The sequence below is a fragment of the Prionailurus bengalensis genome, chromosome B1, assembly GCF_016509475.1.
Source record: "Prionailurus bengalensis isolate Pbe53 chromosome B1, Fcat_Pben_1.1_paternal_pri, whole genome shotgun sequence".
Classification (NCBI taxonomy): Eukaryota; Metazoa; Chordata; class Mammalia; order Carnivora; family Felidae; genus Prionailurus; species Prionailurus bengalensis.
In genome coordinates, this window is record NC_057344.1 from 188,817,291 (window position 1) to 188,835,403 (window position 18,113).

Here is an 18,113-nt window from a genome sequence, read left to right on the forward strand (position 1 = left end):
AAGTCATATTATACTCATGAAACTACTACTAAAATCAAGACACCAATATTGCCATCATCCCCCTCAAGTTCCTCCTGCCTCTTTGTAACCCATCCCATTCCCCACTCCTGCTTTGGACAACCACTAATCTGCTTTCTTTCACTCTATGTTCATTTGCATTTCTAGATTTTTGTATAAATGGAATCATTTGGGATCTACTCTTTTGTGTCTGGCTCCTTTCCTTTTTTTTTTTTTTTTTTTTTAATTTTTTTAATGTTTATTTATTTTTGAGACAGAGAGAGACACAGCATGAATGGGGGAGGGGCAGAGAGAGAGGGAGACACAGAATTGGAAGCAGGCTCCAGGCTCTGAGCCATTAGCCCAGAACCTGACGTGGGGCTCGAACTCGCGGACCGCAAGATCATGACCTGAGCTGAAGTCGGACGCTTAACCGACTGAGCCACCCAGGCGCCCCTGGCTCCTTTCCTTTAGCATAATTATTTTGAGATGCATCCATGTTGTTGCATTTATTGAGTTCATTCCTCTGAATGACTGAATAATTTTCCACTCTACGGATATTCCACATTTTTTCATTTACTTGTTGATGGCCTTTTTGTTGTTTCTCATTTTTTACTATTATGAATAATGCTACTATGAACATGCATGCAGAAGGATTTGTAAGAACATATATTTTGATGTGTTCTTGGATAAATAAACAGTATGTATGAATTGTTTGCTAATGTAAGTCTGACGTTTAAGAATCTGCCAAATTATTTCCAAACTGTGCCATTTTATATTCCTATCAGTAATACATAAAAATTTGAGTTGCTTCACGTTTTTGGTGACACTTGGTATGTTCAGTCTAATTTTAGCCATTTTGATGTCATTAGAGTCATTGGATTTTGTTTGTCCATTTTGATCTGATTATGTCACTTAAATTTATTTCCAGTAGCCTATTTCTGTGATACTTAAGTTGATTATCTTTTTTTTTGAAGTAGGCAAATCATGTTATCTGAAAATAATTATAATTTTGTTTCTTCCTCTTCAATTATATAATTTTAAAATTGTACATCTTAATGCAGTGTTAAAACCTCTATACTGGGGCGCCTGGGTGGCGCAGTCGGTTAAGCGTCCGACTTCAGCCAGGTCACGATCTCGCGGTCCGTGAGTTCGAGCCCCGCGTCAGCCTCTGGGCTGATGGCTCAGAGCCTGGAGCCTGCTTCCGATTCTGTGTCTCCCTCTCTCTCTGCCCCTCCTGCGTTCATGCTCTGTCTCTCTCTGTCCCAAAAATAAATAAACGTTGAAAAAAAAAATTAAAAAAAAAAACCAACAAAAAAACCCCTCTATACTTATATTAATTATATTAGAGGTAATGAATGTTCACTATTTGCTTATATGATATAACACTTAACTTATTCCCAATCGAATGGCAATTTATTTAGTGATTCAGCATTTGAGATAGGTACTTTTCATCATAATAAAAATTAAGTCTTTGAAAATTGTTGACAAAAGGTTTTTTTTAATCATAGCTGCGTGATGAATTAAAAAAAATCTTTTTGGCATGTAATGCTGTGATTTTATCTCAATTTGATTCAAATTCTTCAGATGAACTCTTTTTGAGTACATATTATTATAAATTGTCATTTGGTATTACTTCATTTATAATTTTGTCATAAGTATTCAAAAGTGATATTGATCTTTAACTGCCATGTTTTCATATCAGCATTATACTCTCTACAGAAATCAATATAGAATCTTTCCACTGAATTCATGGTCTGAAATAATTTATATATCATTGATATATCATTCCTTGAATATTTGGAAACTCATTATATAACCTTACATATGCTTTTGGAAGAAAATCTCTAACTTTTGTCAATGTATTCCATTGTTATTCATCTTTTAAGGTTTCCTGCTTCATGAGTTTTTATTGTTTTTCACCATCTCATGTTTCCTGTGACAAACACACAAAGTCATTCATTTCATTGTATAGTTAATTTCATTAGCACGGGGCATTATTTCTGTGCTTAACAATTAGGAAAAAGTCCCTGTATCAATGGTTTGGCTCGTTTCTCTTCCCTAGTTTCCTGCATTTTGCATTTTCTTTTATTGGATTATTTGTTATTTACTATTTATTAGATTTTCTTAGTTTTGTCAAAAAACATTATTGGATGTGTTTATTCCTTCAGTACTTTTGAGAAAGTGCAAGTGGGGGAGGGGCAGAGAGAAGAGGACAGAGGATCTGAAGCGGGTTCTGCACTGACAGCTGACAGCAGGGAGCCCAATATGGGCCTTGAACTCATGAACCGCGAGATCATGACCTGAGCCCAAGTCAGACGTTCAGTTGACTGAACCACCCAGGCGCCCCAGTACTTTTGCCCTTTTAAAAAAATAAACTGGTTTGACTTCCTTTTCTCTACCTAACTGCAAGTAGTATCTGTTCTAGTCTCAAGTGTCCCTTTTCTTGTCCCCACTCATAGGTGTTTGTGATTGGGGGAAGGAGCTCTTAGGAGGGTGAAGGGTCAGAGAAGATACTATGTCAGTCTTTCCAGTCTTGTCCTGCTTAGTTTCTGAAGCTTGATTCATCTGTTTTCTGCGGTAAATCTTAGGTTTCCTGGTATCTTACACCTAGCATTCATTCATTCACTCAACAGATATTTTTAAAGCCATTTTTAAAACTGCAGGCCCTGTAACACTGGTCATAAGCAAAACAAACAAATTTTCTGCCTTCACAAAGTTTATGGTTCAGGAAGAAAGAATAGTAATCATCAAGTGATAATAGTGAAGTGTAATGAAAGGTCACTTTGAGAAAATACAGAGTATTATAGGAAACCAAGAGAATGTAACCTAGATCAGAGAGCACATGTTTTATTTCTGATTTTCGTTCTAATCATTTGTTACCCATAACCTCCAGGAAGAAGGCATCCACTGGTTTTTATGAGGCACTCTGAAACCATGCAAGATTAAGTCATGTTTCTCATCCTCGGGTTATTTTAAATTAAGCCACTTGGTTTGGGAGGAAGAACTGAATCAATAAAGTCAATTAATCAGTATTATCTGCGCTTCAGGCCTAATGCTAACACATCCTTAAGCAGAAGTAAAACTAAATGTAACAGTAGTGAGATTATAATTGCAGTAACCAGAAATAGGAATAAAAAACACTAAAACTGATTACATAGCCAGGGGCGGTTGTGTTCAAACATAATTTATGAGACTGTTAGTCTTCATATGGATAAAACCAGCATGGCTGTGTTGGTAGAATGGGGGAGAAAGCAAAGAACAACATATCCTCTTTCTATCCAGTATTACTGCAGCTACTGAACTACCAATACAGCATTTTTCATAAAGCATTTTTCATAAATAGAGCTAATGGTGGGAGCAGCACTCATTGATGGAGTGACCCACCTGTGATAAGGGAAATGTCTCAAATATGGCATCCAAAAAATAATGAAAGATGTTTCAGTAGGAAAACTGGGCTACAGAATGGAATATTTAGCATTGGTAGGGTTTACAGAATGCGAAGCTCTGTTCTTTCTTCTACATTCTGACCGTGTGGAGAAATAGACACAGTAGCCAGGTAAGATGTAAAGTGCAATATTTCCTTATTCTTGAGAAGTCACCTTTTGGATTTGGAGAAGTCAACTTTTGTGGGGGTCTCCTATAACCTCCTACAACTCTAGACTTTGAGACTCAACTGGGGATGAATGAGCGTGTGCAAGAGCTCCTAAATTAGACCACAGTGTTAGATCATGCTCCCTTGGGCATTCTTGAGTCTGAGAACAAAGGGTAAGGGCTCACTTCTCGATGACAACTTGTAAGAACGTGAATCCTGCCCCATGGAGAAGCATGAAAGAATGAATATCAGAAGCGCCTGTGCGGTCAGTTAAGTGTCCGACTCTTGATTTCAGCTCGGGTCATGATCTCACGGTTTGTGAGTTCAAGTCCCACATTGGGGTCTGCAGTGACAGCGCAGAGCCTGCTTGGGAATCTCTCCCTCCTCTCTCTCTGCCCCTCCCTCTGCTCCCTCTCTCACTCTAAACAAACAAACAAACAAACAAACTTTCAAAAAGAGAATGAATATCAGGGTCTCATTAGCAATCGAATAAATCCATCTCCTCTCATGAGAGGCACAAGTATGTGCATAGAAATGGCAAGAACTACTTCCCTCCAAAGCTTCTTTGAGAAGATGGAGGTGTGGGAAAATTTATCATTGCATGAGTTGCTGCAGGAGAAGGAGAGACTGGTTCTCTTCGTGTATGTGAAAAAGTATAAACATAGAGAATGAATGTGTAATTTCTGGGGAAAAGTCCTGAAGTGGAAAGTCACCGACATTTTGAAGTCAGTATCTCAGTTGAATGAGTTTTTAAATGTTCTAATTGTTCTCCAATGATCATGTGTTTAACAATTGAGAGAAAGGCAATGCCATTTATTTTTAAATATGTTCATAGTGATGGATTATATTTTCAGTTTTTCTATAATAAAGTGGTTCCTGAAAGCCCTTTGCTTGGCAGACAGAAGAATATGAATTCCAAAAGGACAGGGATTTACAGTGAACAAATCAATGAATAGACAGTTATTTGATGCCTACCATATACCAGACCTTATTTTATGTGCTGCAAATACCCTGGTGAACAAGACCAAGTCCCATCCTTCTAAAAGTTTTTATTTTTTAAAAAAAATTTTGAGAGAGAGAAGCAGGGAGAGGGAGAGAGAGAATCCCAGGCAGGCTCTGTGCTGGCAGCACAGAGCCGGATGCGGGGCTTAAACTCACAAACCATGAGATCATGACCTGAGCCGAAATCAAGAGTCCAATGCTTAACTGACTGATCAATCCAGGCATCCCTCTTCTAAAAGTTTTTAATTAGTATGGGGACAAACAGCAAAAATATGAGCAAACAAAATGCATTTCAGGGTACTGATAATTGTTAAGATGAAAATAAAATAGGATTAAGTGAATATCTGGAGGTGTGTTATTCTATGCAGAAGGAACTGAAGATATAAAGGTTTGATGTTAGGGATTGTAAGACCAAAGGACAGTAGGGGCAAGACCAATAACCTAAGTGATAAAGCAATATGGTGTCATGAGAATTCCAATGGCTTGGAAAACCCAGGTCCCATCTGAAGGAGCTGTCAGAAAGAGGAGCCTAGTGCTGATGGATATTTGGAGATTTTTTTTTTTTTTTTGTCCATGAGAAACTGAAAATCCATATTGTTGAGAGAAACCTTCCACTCTACAACCATTTTACAGTGTTTTGTACCAACAACAAATAAAAACACACAAATATATGTCTGAATTGAATCAGTGGGCTTCCAATTTCTACCTTTCCTCATAAACCGTAAAGTTTAAGGGAATTTACAGATCATAAAGTTCAACCTAAGCGGTAAATATATGAGAAAGCTGGGGCCCAGACAGTTTAAGTGATTTAACTATTGATGCACAGCTGAGACAGTTGTTCAAGCAGGTTTAAAATGTGCTTTTCAGAATTCTTTCTGTTACAAAGCATTGTCTGATACATGTCTTATTTTCTCTGATTTGGGCCATGAATTATATTCCAATGTATCATAATCTTGATTATTTTGTTTCCTTTCCATATACAGATATCTAGGAGGGGGCAAACCAAACACATCTCAGTTACGTTTAATAATCATAATTATTACTGGCATAATGGGTTGGATATTTGATGTTGGGACAGCATTCAAAAGAGCCATAAAACAAACTGTTTAGGTGCGGGAGTATTGTATCACCTAAAAAGTAACTGAATCCATTTAAGGAGTCAAAACTAAGAAAGTCTACCACTTTGAGGTCAGACCCTTTAACATATGCTTTTACTAAGGGGAAGGCTACAAAGTAATGTCTTTAGGGTCAGAGTGTTTGGTTAGGGAGATTCTGAAATAGATACAGTGTCACTTTTCCACTTTGTTGGCTGTTCCCATTCTCAGAGATGGCTTTTTATTATTGTATCTGATGGCAGAGGAAGCTGACATAATAGCTGTTGAACAGTATAAAGCATCAAGAAGGAGAGCTTACCCTAGGCAAAAAGTGCTCTGGGTTCCTTTGTAATCATTTTTCAATTGACTTTATTTATCACTGAGGCAAATGTTGGTTTCCCAGTAAATTCCATGTCTGTTTTGTTTTTTGTTGTGTCCCCACTCATCAAATGAGTGAAAGAATAAAAACACGGAATAGTACCTAGCTCCAGTGGCTCGAGGTGGGGACCGTCTTATAAGTAGTTTAGCATCTGAATATCCTGGAGATAGAAAGACTTTGTAGTGAGCAGAACAGAGACATCAGTAGAACTGGAATGGAGAGTTTCTTTGGGACATCTGCGGGCCCATTTTGATTGGTCCTGTTAGGAAAAGTTGGGGAACAATGAGGCATATAATTCAGGAGGCATGGATACTAGTACTGGCTCTGTGGATGCCTAATGCTGGTTTAGGTCTTAATTATTCGGTATCTGTCTCTTATCCTTCAAATAGAGCCAATAACAGTATAAAATGTGATGCCAGACCAAAAGCTTTAATGGTGGGCTAAACCAATTGCTAAACCAATGCCTAGTTACTGAAGAATCTCAGTTAATATGAAGACTCATACATGGGATGATGCTTGGGAGTTGGTTCTTTTAATCAGTGACATATATGTATTTATTTTCATAGGAGATATATATATATATCTATATATATGATATATAGATATATAAGATATGTATACATAAGATATATATATCTCAGACTAAATATATATATCAGACTAAATACATATACATATGTGTGTGTATGCATATATATATATATAGTGTGTCTGTGAATGTGAGTTCTTTCATATATGTGTGTGTGTGTGTGTGTGAAACATATACATATACATATGTGTGTGTGTATATATATATATATAGTGTGTGTGTGTGTGTGTGTGTGTGAATGTGAGTTCTTTCATATATATGTGTGTGTGTGTGTGTGTGAAACACACACACACACAAATATATATATCAGACTAAATCAATGCTGCTTTAGCGAGTAGAAAAGAAGGCCGACTGGTTACTATATGCATGGCCTCCCAACTGAGTCTAATCTTGGTGGAACTACCTTAGGTCAGTGTGATCTTGCTTGCTTGCTTGCTTGCTATGGCTCTCATGTATCTAAAATGGGTCCAGGACACTGATTTACAGTAACTAAGCTCTTAAGAGATTGGTGTAAAACTGGTTTGGCATTCACTGTTGGTTGGCTGACTCAATAGCCACCCTTCTCCCTAGCCACCCTTCCAGTAAGGATGGCCATTGTCACCATTCTGACTAATAGATATGAGCAGAATCATCTAGCATAGGGTTTCCAGGAAGTTTTTGCTTTCTCAATTAACAGAGACAGATTCAACAGGCATCCCTATTGCCTTTCATTCCTTATCTTTCTTTCTTATTGCTTGTTTGGAATGAGGATATGACACTTGGAGGCATAGCAGCTGTCTTGTGGCCATGATGTTGCCCATCTAAAAAGGTTTCTCCTGAAGACTTTCTCTTTGGCTTGAAGACGGCAGCCTTCTCTCTGTTGTTTCACATGAGCTTTTCTCTGTGTCTCTTCCTCATAAGAAGAAATCGATAATCCTATTAAATTAAGGCCCCACTGTTATGACTTCCTTTAACCTTAATTACCCCTTCAAAGGCTCTATCTTCAAATATAGTTACATTGAGAGTTAGAGCTTAGATATATGAATATTGGGGGGACACAAGTCAGTCTGAAACATCATCACAGACCAGTAATAACCTGTTCATGAACTGGCACCAGCAACCCTGGAGCCATACTTTGTAATCACTGTCCCAAGATGCAAGTGATTAATTCATCCGTCTTAGACTGGTACTTCCAGAATTCTCATGTAGTGAGAAAAATACACCCCTATTTGTTGCAGCCTCGGTGCATCAGGTTTCTCTTACTTGCAACTGAAATATTTCAAATGGATATAACCAGAAAGCACATTTAAAATTTTTACATTAGGAAACATAGCTGACTTGAGAACAAAGCCAGTTACATCCATGGGAGAATTCGTGCATTGTTTGGTTACTTTGTATTCCCAACATCCATTCCCCCTTTTCTGATAACAGACTTTCATTTTACTTTGGGGATTCTCCTACATTGCATGCAATTTTCATAGGACTGTCAGTCAAGGTGCTTTGTCCTCCTCTGCACAAAGGAGTCAACCCAGCACAGGCCTTTTCTGTCTCCTTGATTAACTGTTAACCTTTGACCTGCAAACTGAGAACACTGCTAGTAGAGTCGGTTAATTCAGAAAAGTAAAAGAGGACTATGAAATGTACTTGATGAACAGGTAATAATAAAAAGGGAGGCACTTGAGGCATCACCACAAAGACTGCCTTGTTTGAGAAGCCTCTTCAGCTGATACCTACGCGTGAGGCGCTTTGTCTTGTGTGTCTACAGTCCTTGGTACAACTTTCCCCAGAGTGATTTTTGTATCATATAGTAGATGCATGTTTGTGTTTCTCCTGCCCAGTTTGTCAGCATAGTCCATAAGAAGGAGAACCAGGTCTCTTAATCTGTGTATTTCTAGTACCTAGCATAGTAGGGATGCTAACAGGCATTTATTAAATAATTGCTGAATGAACAAACTGATTATTTCAATCTTATCAATTTCAATGTGTTGATAAATTCAGTCAAGAAAAATGATTTAGCATCCAGTACACATCATGGAGGCAGTGGTAGGGGTATGAAAATGGATAAGATAGAATCCTGACTGAAAAACTTTGTGATCCAGGAAATGGAGAGGTGCAGTAAGATCATAATGATACCTGGAACAGATCATAATGATACAATAGGCCTAGGCAAGTGCAAACAATATTTATTCATTTATCCTTGTGACAAGTAGTATCTATGTGGTATTATCTATGAGCCAGGCATCAGGACCAAATATGTACTAGCTATCATGGAAATCAACTTTTAAAGCACCTTATGGAGAGGACAGAGAAAGCTCCTTGGAGAAGGTAACATCTGAGCTGAACCATAAAGAATGAGAAGATAATTTGAAATAGTTGCTGAAGAAGATAAGAATTGGCCAATGATATAATGAAATCCCATTGAGCATATTTGAAGTCTCAGATGATGTTTGAGACAATACTTCATTGTAGCATCCATGTGCATGACTGTATGATTTTATTCAATGTTCAGCTACAGAGTCTTAGAAACCAAGAAATTGGACGGATTTTAACATTGACCCAATCTTAGGAATTTACTGGGTGGATCATAATAAAATAATGCCATTGGCTGTGCTAATGAGATAATTAACAGGTCCAGGGTAGGTAGGACAGAATAATCAGGAAGAAGGCGACAAAAGACGAAGGAGCCCAAGGAATTAGAGAGACTCCACAGTTTCGAAGAACTGATGTATGTGCTTTTTATGCATCATCTTACATTGTCCTTACAACAACCTTAAGAAGGAGACAGTTTTAATATCTGCTTTTTTTTAGATGAAAAGAAATTGAGGTGGAAAGTCCAGCCACTTATCTGATATCATACACTCCATAAATGATGGAGATAACATTAAGATAGGATCCAGGTAACTTCAACCCAGATCCTAAATTTTAAACTGTGCTAAGTGGGAAGTATATGAAATCTTAAAAGTAGAAAAAATAAAAACAATTTGCTCATAAAACCATAGTAATGTAGAATCACTGCATGTTCTCCCAGAAGTAATGCTAAATAAGCATTGGCAAATCTTGCTTTTACCCATTTTGCTTTCCTCAATAATTAGGCTGAAGTGTTTTACATTATTGAAATTTCTCCACATCTGACCGCCAGCAACATTTAACATGGTTCAGCATAACACTGCAATCTTATGGCATTGTATTCTCGGTACTCTTGGTATAAATGGCATTAACTTATGCTGGACATGTGATGATATGTTTGGCCAAATAACAACGTCCTTTGTCCATTGAATTCTATTCTTATCATGATGAGGATCTATTCTCATTTGGGTGAAGACTTAGAGACACTTTAAGAACAACACAGTGAAAAGATCTTTCTGGCATGTTCCTCTGAATGAGGACTTGAGAATCCTTGGGGAGCATCCCATTTATACCTGAGAGTCCACTCTGTAATTGTGAGTTCTTTCTCCTCCGTGCCATGTGCAGTAAGAGAATTTAGGTGAGCCTAAAGACCTGGACAAGATGGGTTTTTTAATTGCTAACTTATTCTGTGTTGGCTATTGCATATCAGGCTATGGCATTTCAGTTATATATAGAACATCTCTAGCTGGGGCTTGGGGTACTGCTTTGAAATGATCCAAGATAGTATGATAAATAAAAACACAACAGAGGCACAAGTTTTTCCTTGGAATATATCATGTGAGAGCATTTGACCTGATGCAAACACATACTGAAAAACGAAACCCTCAATTGTGGTTAGTCCGTCATTTACAATTTACAAATACCACACAAAAAGAAGTTTAGGCCTTGGAGGGGATTAAGTAATATTGCAATAGAAAGTCGTCAAAAATTAGAAAATAGCCACGGAAAATTTGTACTTCCTTCCTTTGTAAAATCAGCTTATTTTGTCACTAACTTTGTCACTTGTTAAGAGTCCTGCCATCAAGAAGGATTGACCTAATTCTGTCTTCCTCCTCTTGTCATCCCTTCTAGAGAGAGGATGGGAGGAGAAGCACATTTACTGTGTTAATTAAACTTATTCTTTATCCACTGAGCACTAAAGGAATACTTTTCTCTATTAATTTTGATTATGTAATTGTTCATTATGGCTATTACTAAAATCCTTTTTCCCAACGGTGTGAGATTTTTGATATCAGCAATAATAATATGCTCAAACTTATATTTAAATTAAAAAAAAGTGATTTTCTTAATCCCTAACATCTTTCTGCTTGGCTGCAATAAATTAGGATAGAGAGTGCTGTAATATGAGGCACTTTTTCTTCAATGATATAATAGACTGTCAAACAGTATAAAAGTTGACCTTGTTTCTCTAATGCAGGATAACCACTCTCCGGGGTCCTTATCATCTTTTTATACTGAAGGAATAAAATTGTTTTTTTTCCCCCCAGAAGCATTCTGATTGTTTACTTAAAAGTAGTGTTCTCAAGGCAGATGTCAGAACTAGTTAGGCAACTAAGTCAATTAAAGCAGATACTCGCTGGGACATTATCTTCTTGCATCGAAGGCAAGGAAATGTTGAAGTCCTAAAAGATTTTTTTTTCTTTCCACAGTTAGGATGAAGGATCATATAATCCACGGATATGTTTAGGTTGACAAGACTTTGACAGGTGGAGAAATGGAGGCCCAGAGAAATTGAGGGAATACTCAAGTTTACCCAGCTGGTAATAGGAAAAGACAAAGACCCTTGTCTTTTTTTGGCTTCCAGTCTAGCTCTCTTTTTGGTGTACCGTGACTGACCTAGTTATTTGTGGAGCATGTTACCTCTGCTATCTCGCTATTGCAGAGAGACTGCTAAAGACGCGTCAACTCTACTCTTAGATTCACATTGTATGAGGATAAAAAGCAATGACTTTTTTTTCTCTCTCTCTCCAAGTGAAGGATCTTCCAATGAATGCTTGTGATGACAGGATTATGTGTCTGTCACTGCTTTCTGAGGCTTAATCCTCTGTGATCTTGTAGCAGTGACTGCACATTGAAAGTTCTTACATGATGTACTCCCCCTGAGCCAGGCTCCCCTGGGGAAAGCAATGGTGCTTAGAGCTTGAGGTGACTTCTAGGGTGACAGCTTTGGTTCTTGTTTACCTTATTATACCTGATTCTATGTGATAAATTAGAGGGGCTTTGTTTAAAGGTTTCCTTTATGATACAATTCCTGCTAACCAATTTCTATTTGGTTTTCTTCTCTTTTCAACCTCATTTCCTTTGTATATGAATCAGTAAATCAGTTCACAGATATTTATTAAACATCTATCAAGGACATGGCAATTGTCCATGGATTTCATTAGGAGAAATATGACACACAACCCCTACATTCAATAAAGTCAAAATTTAGCAATTCAGAAAGTGTGTTCAGAAAGATATTAACCAAGAGACATACACAGGCAAATATATCTGTGAAAATTTGAATTAAGGTAAACTGTATATACTCAGGCCTGGAGTATGCTAATATGGATTGTAATCCTTCTCAGGGGAACATATAACACAATGCTTTCCAAAGGTGATGAACCATTTAAAGTTACTTTGTATGGAATAATTCCAAAGACTTTATTTCCTTCAAAGACACTTCGGGAAATATTCCATAATTTGAGATGTATTAAATACAATGAAAGTGTGTTATCAAAATCCTCCTCCATGTGGGTTAAATTTTGTGCATTTTCTTGACGGAAATTCCTTGGGTTTGGAATAATGTGTGTGTTTGGAATAATCTAAGATGATCCAGGGGTGTTCATATTCCTGAGATACGCAGATTTTCTAAGAAGTACCTGAGAAAATGGATAGTTTTAAGGGAATCATTTTCCAGGTCCTCAATTTCCACATATGATTTCTATTTTCCCACAAAGTGATCTTGGAGAGAATGAGCTTGGTTTTGAGAAATCCCACTTTCTTTTCATGACAGGCCCTCTCTTACATTACAGAAAAAATCCTGACTCTAAACCATCTAGATTCTCTCCCTAGTGCATTGCCAAGGGGTGGAAACCTGACTCCACACCAAAAGAAAAAGACAAATGGAAAAGTTGGTGACATTGTTGAGAAGGGAATGACTGTAATGTCTGGGTAAGTTTTTTTTTTTTTTTTTTTTTGCAAGGCAGATGTTTTCAATTCAACAATATTGCAGGAGTACTTAATTGACTAATTGTCTGATAGATCATCAAAAATAATTTTTGATGTGATTGCTCTGTGACATTTTTAGAAAATACATGGACAGAGTTGAAGAATTAAATGGTCTTCTGAAATCAAACTTCTTCCATTTCCATTAGATGGACAGTTTTTTGCTGTGCTAAAGTCTGTAGAAGATAAAAAGTAGGGATAGAGTTAGTGCCAAACCTTATCTAATTAATATAGTGATATTTAGAGTAATGATAATGTATAGTCTTCATTGTTGGATATAAGAACCACATAGGGAAAAAGCCCTGGCCTCATCCATTTAATTAAGAAATTATTACCAGTAATATTTCACTTCTGTGTTAGTAATTATGTATGTTCTTTAAAATGAGCACAATAATATTTATAATCATAGCTCAACACAAAAATAATATTTAATACTTAAAGCTTTATGGTCACTGGATTTTTAAAAATAACTTACTTTTCAATTTACATACAGATTTTTGTTGCACTGAAGTATGATTCAGGGGATCATTAAAGACTTCCAAGCACAAAACATATATATATATATATATATATATATATATATATGATTTGTATTCTCCAATCAATAATAAGCCATCATACATAACCACTTCTTAGGGTGTTTTATTCTTTTTTTAAAAAATATATTTAAAAAAAATTTTTTTTTTCAACATTTATTTATTTTTGGGATAGAGAGAGAGACAGAGCATGAACGGGGGAGGGGCAGAGAGAGAGGGAGACACAGAATCGGAAACAGGCTCCAGGCTCTGAGCCATCAGCCCAGAGCCCGACGCGGGGCTCGAACTCCCGGACCGCGAGATCGTGACCTGGCTGAAGTCGGACGCTTAACCGACTGCGCCACCCAGGCGCCCCTAAAAAATATTTTTAATGTTTATATATATATGTATATATATTTGGATGAAATTCTGTGGAGGAGTTAGAATGGAACTGCTCATGAACGTAAAGGGAAGAATGATGTGAAAGTTTTGACTGCAAAAGAAGAGTGCACTTTTATTTATTAAATGAATGATTGTGGTTCTCAACTTACTTTGGATAGATTTTACAGAGCACTCTGACAGGTTAATTAAAAAGTGACAGTATTTGTAATTTGCCAGAAATTATACCTTTTGCAATTGATTATAAATTAATGATGGAATTTTAGTTGTCAGTTTATAGATGCACAGATTTTTCATAAATCTTTTTTATGGAAAAAAAAGGTTTAAAGACCACTGATTTAAGCCGTCGTCCATGATTATTCTTCTACAGTCATAATTCCCTCATTTACTCATGCATTTGCAATTTACACCATGAATTTTAATTGTTCCTGGATTTTTCTTTTGGACTGTGATTTGTATTCTCCAATCAATAATAAGCCATCACACATAACCACTTCTTAGGGTGTTTTATTCTTTTTTTTTTTTTAATATTTTTAATGTTTATTTATTTTTGAGAGAGAGAAAGAGAGTGCGAGCGAGGGAGGGGCAGAGAGAGGGAGACAGAATCCGAAGCAAGCTCCAGGCTCCGGGCAGTCAGCACAGATCCCCGTCAGCACAGAGCCCGAACCCAAAAACTGTGGATCATGACCTGAGCTGCAGTCGGTCGCTTCACCGACTGAGCCATCCAGGTGCCCCTGGATGTTTATTCTTAAATGGGTATTAACACGTGTTTTTCAGGGTCAGCCTTGAAAATAAAGCAGCCAGTTATTCTGACAGCAAAATGCGTTTCTTGGGGAATGACAGAGGAAGTGCAATTCAGGAGCAGGTTATGGCAAAACCATAGGCAAGTCCAGAGAACAAAGCAGAGTAACACTACTTTATGGAGAAAAGGGAGGAAGTCGGGAGAGGCAGCTGTGAGTGAAAAAGTCCACTGGAGGCAAGTGAGAGCGCCATATGGTGAGGATTTCTTATTGGCTAAATTGTGGCAGTTTCTCATTGGCTGAGCTGTTGCTAGGTGAGGAGAAATGCTTCTTCCTGCTGGGAGGGTAAAGTAGGCTTATTCCTATTAGGGTCTGCATGATAGCTCCGCCTTCAGGGCTCCCAACCCCATTTTAAATGAGGTTTCCTTTATTCAGTTTCACAGGGCAAAGTGTTGATCTCTTTCATGGACGTGCTTAATGTATGTTGTCATCCCCTTCCTCCCTTGTCTCTGAAAAAGATGTGAAATGTGAAGAGCTGGCTTGTGGAAGTAGTCCCAGGTATTTCGAGAACTGAGGTGAAGTAGGATGAAGAATAAAAGAGAGAATGCTAGTGTTTGCTGACTGCAACTTTGGACAGGTCATGCTACTTGTTACAGCTTTAACATTTAGTTATCAGATCCCTTTAGCACTACAATTATTTATCTTTTAAATTAAAAAAAGAACACTTCTATGAGATCTACCTTAACAGATTTTAAAGTTTTTATTTTTTAACTCTCATTTTGAGATAATTTCAGGCCTTGCAGAATGAATTTTTATATCCTCTTCATTTAGCTTCACCAAATGTTAATATCTTACATGACAGAGTATATTTGTAAAACTCAGGAAATTAACATTGATACAATACTGTCATCTAATCCAGAGACCTTAGTAAATTCCAATTATCGGGGTGCCTGCGTGGCTCAGTCGGTTGAGCATCCGACTTCAGCTCAGGTCATGATCTCGTGGTCTGTGGGTTCGAGCCCCACATCGGGCTCTGTGCTGACAGCTCAGACTCTGGAGCCTGCTTCGGATTCTGTGTCTCCTTCTCTCTCTGCCCCTCCCATGCTCATGCTCTGTCTCTCTCTCTCTGCCAAAAATAAATAAACATTAATAAAAATTAAAAAAAAATTTTCCAATTATCCCATTAAGACCTTTTTTTCCCCTGGCCCATGAGCCAATCTAATCTCTTTTTATATTTAGTTATCATGTCTCTTTAACCAGAACAGTTCCTAAATCTTTTAAACACTGAGAACAATTCCTATGTCTTTTTTCTTTATGGTATTGACAAAGACTTTAGAAGAATACTGACAAAGACTTTTTGCTTGACCAAACTTTAGTCGGGCTTTCTGAACTTTCTCCCAGTCCCTTCGTTCCTTATGAAATCCAGTTTCAGTGAGAACTCTACTAAGTCCGTTTAACCAGAACCCCCACCTTCAATACCTGGTCACCCTCTATATCTGATCAGGTTCTTCACCCCCGCCATTCTCCAGGTGATGTCTGATCACCACGGCTTGTCTTCAGCAAAAACCCTTTTAGGTCAGTTGAGCCAGAATCCCCTCTTACCTCTGATGTTTCCTCTTAGCAGTTTTCCATTCACAGACTCCCTGCCCTGCTCCTCGGCTATAAATTCCCAGTTGTCCATGCAGTGCTGGGAGATGAATCCATCCCTCTCCACTTTTCTACAAAATCGCACTGTGGTAGTCTCTATTCCTATTGCTATGTTCCTGAATAAAGCCTGCCTTACCATCTTTAAAAATGTCATGAATTTGGGGTGTCTAAGTGGTTCAGTCAGTTAAGGGTCTGACTCTTGATTTCAGCTCTGACCATGACCCCAGGGTTGTGGGATGGAGCCCCCCACCCCCACCCCCCCGTTGGGCTCCACACTGAGCATGGAACCTGCTTGGGATTCTATCTCTCTCTCTCTCCCCCCTTCTGCCTCCATGCCCTCCTTCCCCCTCCCCCACTTGCATATGCACTCTCTCACCATAAATAAATAAAATGTCATGAACTTTTTTTTTTTTTAACAGTACACACCAGTTATTTTGTTGTCTGGGTTGGGTGATCCTTCTTCATGATCAAATTCAGGTTTTATATATTTGGACAGAATGTCACAGAAGATGTTGTAACCTCAGAATAGCCTATGAGGAGGTATCTGATATCAATTTGTCTCATTACTGTGAGGTTAACTTTGATCGATTTGTTAAGGTGCTCTCCACCAGGTTTCTCCAACGAAAAGATGGATTATTTTGGGTTGTTTATTAACATAATTTTCCTTTACAAATAAAAATCCTGCATTTTTCTTTCCTTTCTTTCTTTCTTTTTTTTTTTTTAAAACTCATCAAAATGTATAGGATCAGAACTCAGGGTGGTTGGTGTTCATCTCTGACTTCACATTTCTTTCTTTACCAAGAATGTTAAAATGTTATTTAGACTTTTCATGATGAATCTCTGCCAAACTACAGATTTGACAGCATGACATGTTAAAGAATTTATTTGCAAAAATACATAATTCCATATTAAGAGAGATAAGCTCTTTCTATTATCCAATTTTGTATTTTTTAAAAAGTGATTTTTGAATCAGAAGACAAAGGTTGAGGCCTGCTCTACTTGTAATTAGCTTCACGAACTTTCTGTATTCTTGTATTTCAATTGCCTCTTTTAGAGAATGAAAATGAGTTAACCTTACAGCGAGGTCCTGTGACATTCAGAAAAGATAACTGTGTAAGTGATGTTGGGCCCTGTTGGGTGTCTGCATGTCTGAGACAGGAAGATGGGGAGAGATGCTCAAATGCTCTGTATACTCTGGGCACCGAACTCTCCATAGATTCAGCTTCAACACTATTGGAAGTAGTTAGAATCACCAGAAACCGATTAGCCAAATAACTGTTGTAGACTCTCTTTCACACACAGTCACATACACACACCCCAAACTACATTAAATGCAGGTATAAAGAGAAAACTGGTGCTGGAAACAAACTACTCTCCATTAAAGAACCAGCCAGGTCCTTAGACATCAGAGGTCAAAGGTAGTATTGCTACTCTCTTTAATGGCCTAGGCTGTTTCATATCACCTTACCCTGGACTGCCTTCCTTCTAGCAACTTCTCGCAACTGCATTTCTACAACTCTAGGTAATTATTTTCCTATTTATTACTGAAAAACTCCATGCAAACACACCAATTCCAGTAGCTGTGACTCTCCACTTTAAAAAGTGGTCATCGGGGGCGCCTGGGTGGCTCAGTTGGTTAAGCATCTGACTGCAGCTCAGGTCATGATCTTGTGGTTCGTGCGTTTGAGCTCTGCACCAGACTCTGTGCTGACAGCTCAGAGCCTGGAGCCTGCTTCAGATTCTGTGTCTCCCTCTCTCTCTGCCCTTCCCCGGCTCACACTCTGTCTCTCTCAAAAATAAATAAACATTAAAAAGATTTAAAAAAAAACTGGTCATCAGACCCTCTTAGAGCTTCCCAGCAATCCCCCTAACCTTCCCCATCCCTATGATTTCCACTGTTGTCTATGCTGTGTTCTTTTCAGGTGCTTGAATTTTTTTTTTTAATGTTTATTTATTTTTGAGAGACAGAGAGACAGAGCATGAGCAGGGAAGGGCACAGAGAGAGGGAGACAGAATCTAAGGCAGGCTCCAGGCTCTGGGCTGTCAGCACGGAGCCCGACGCA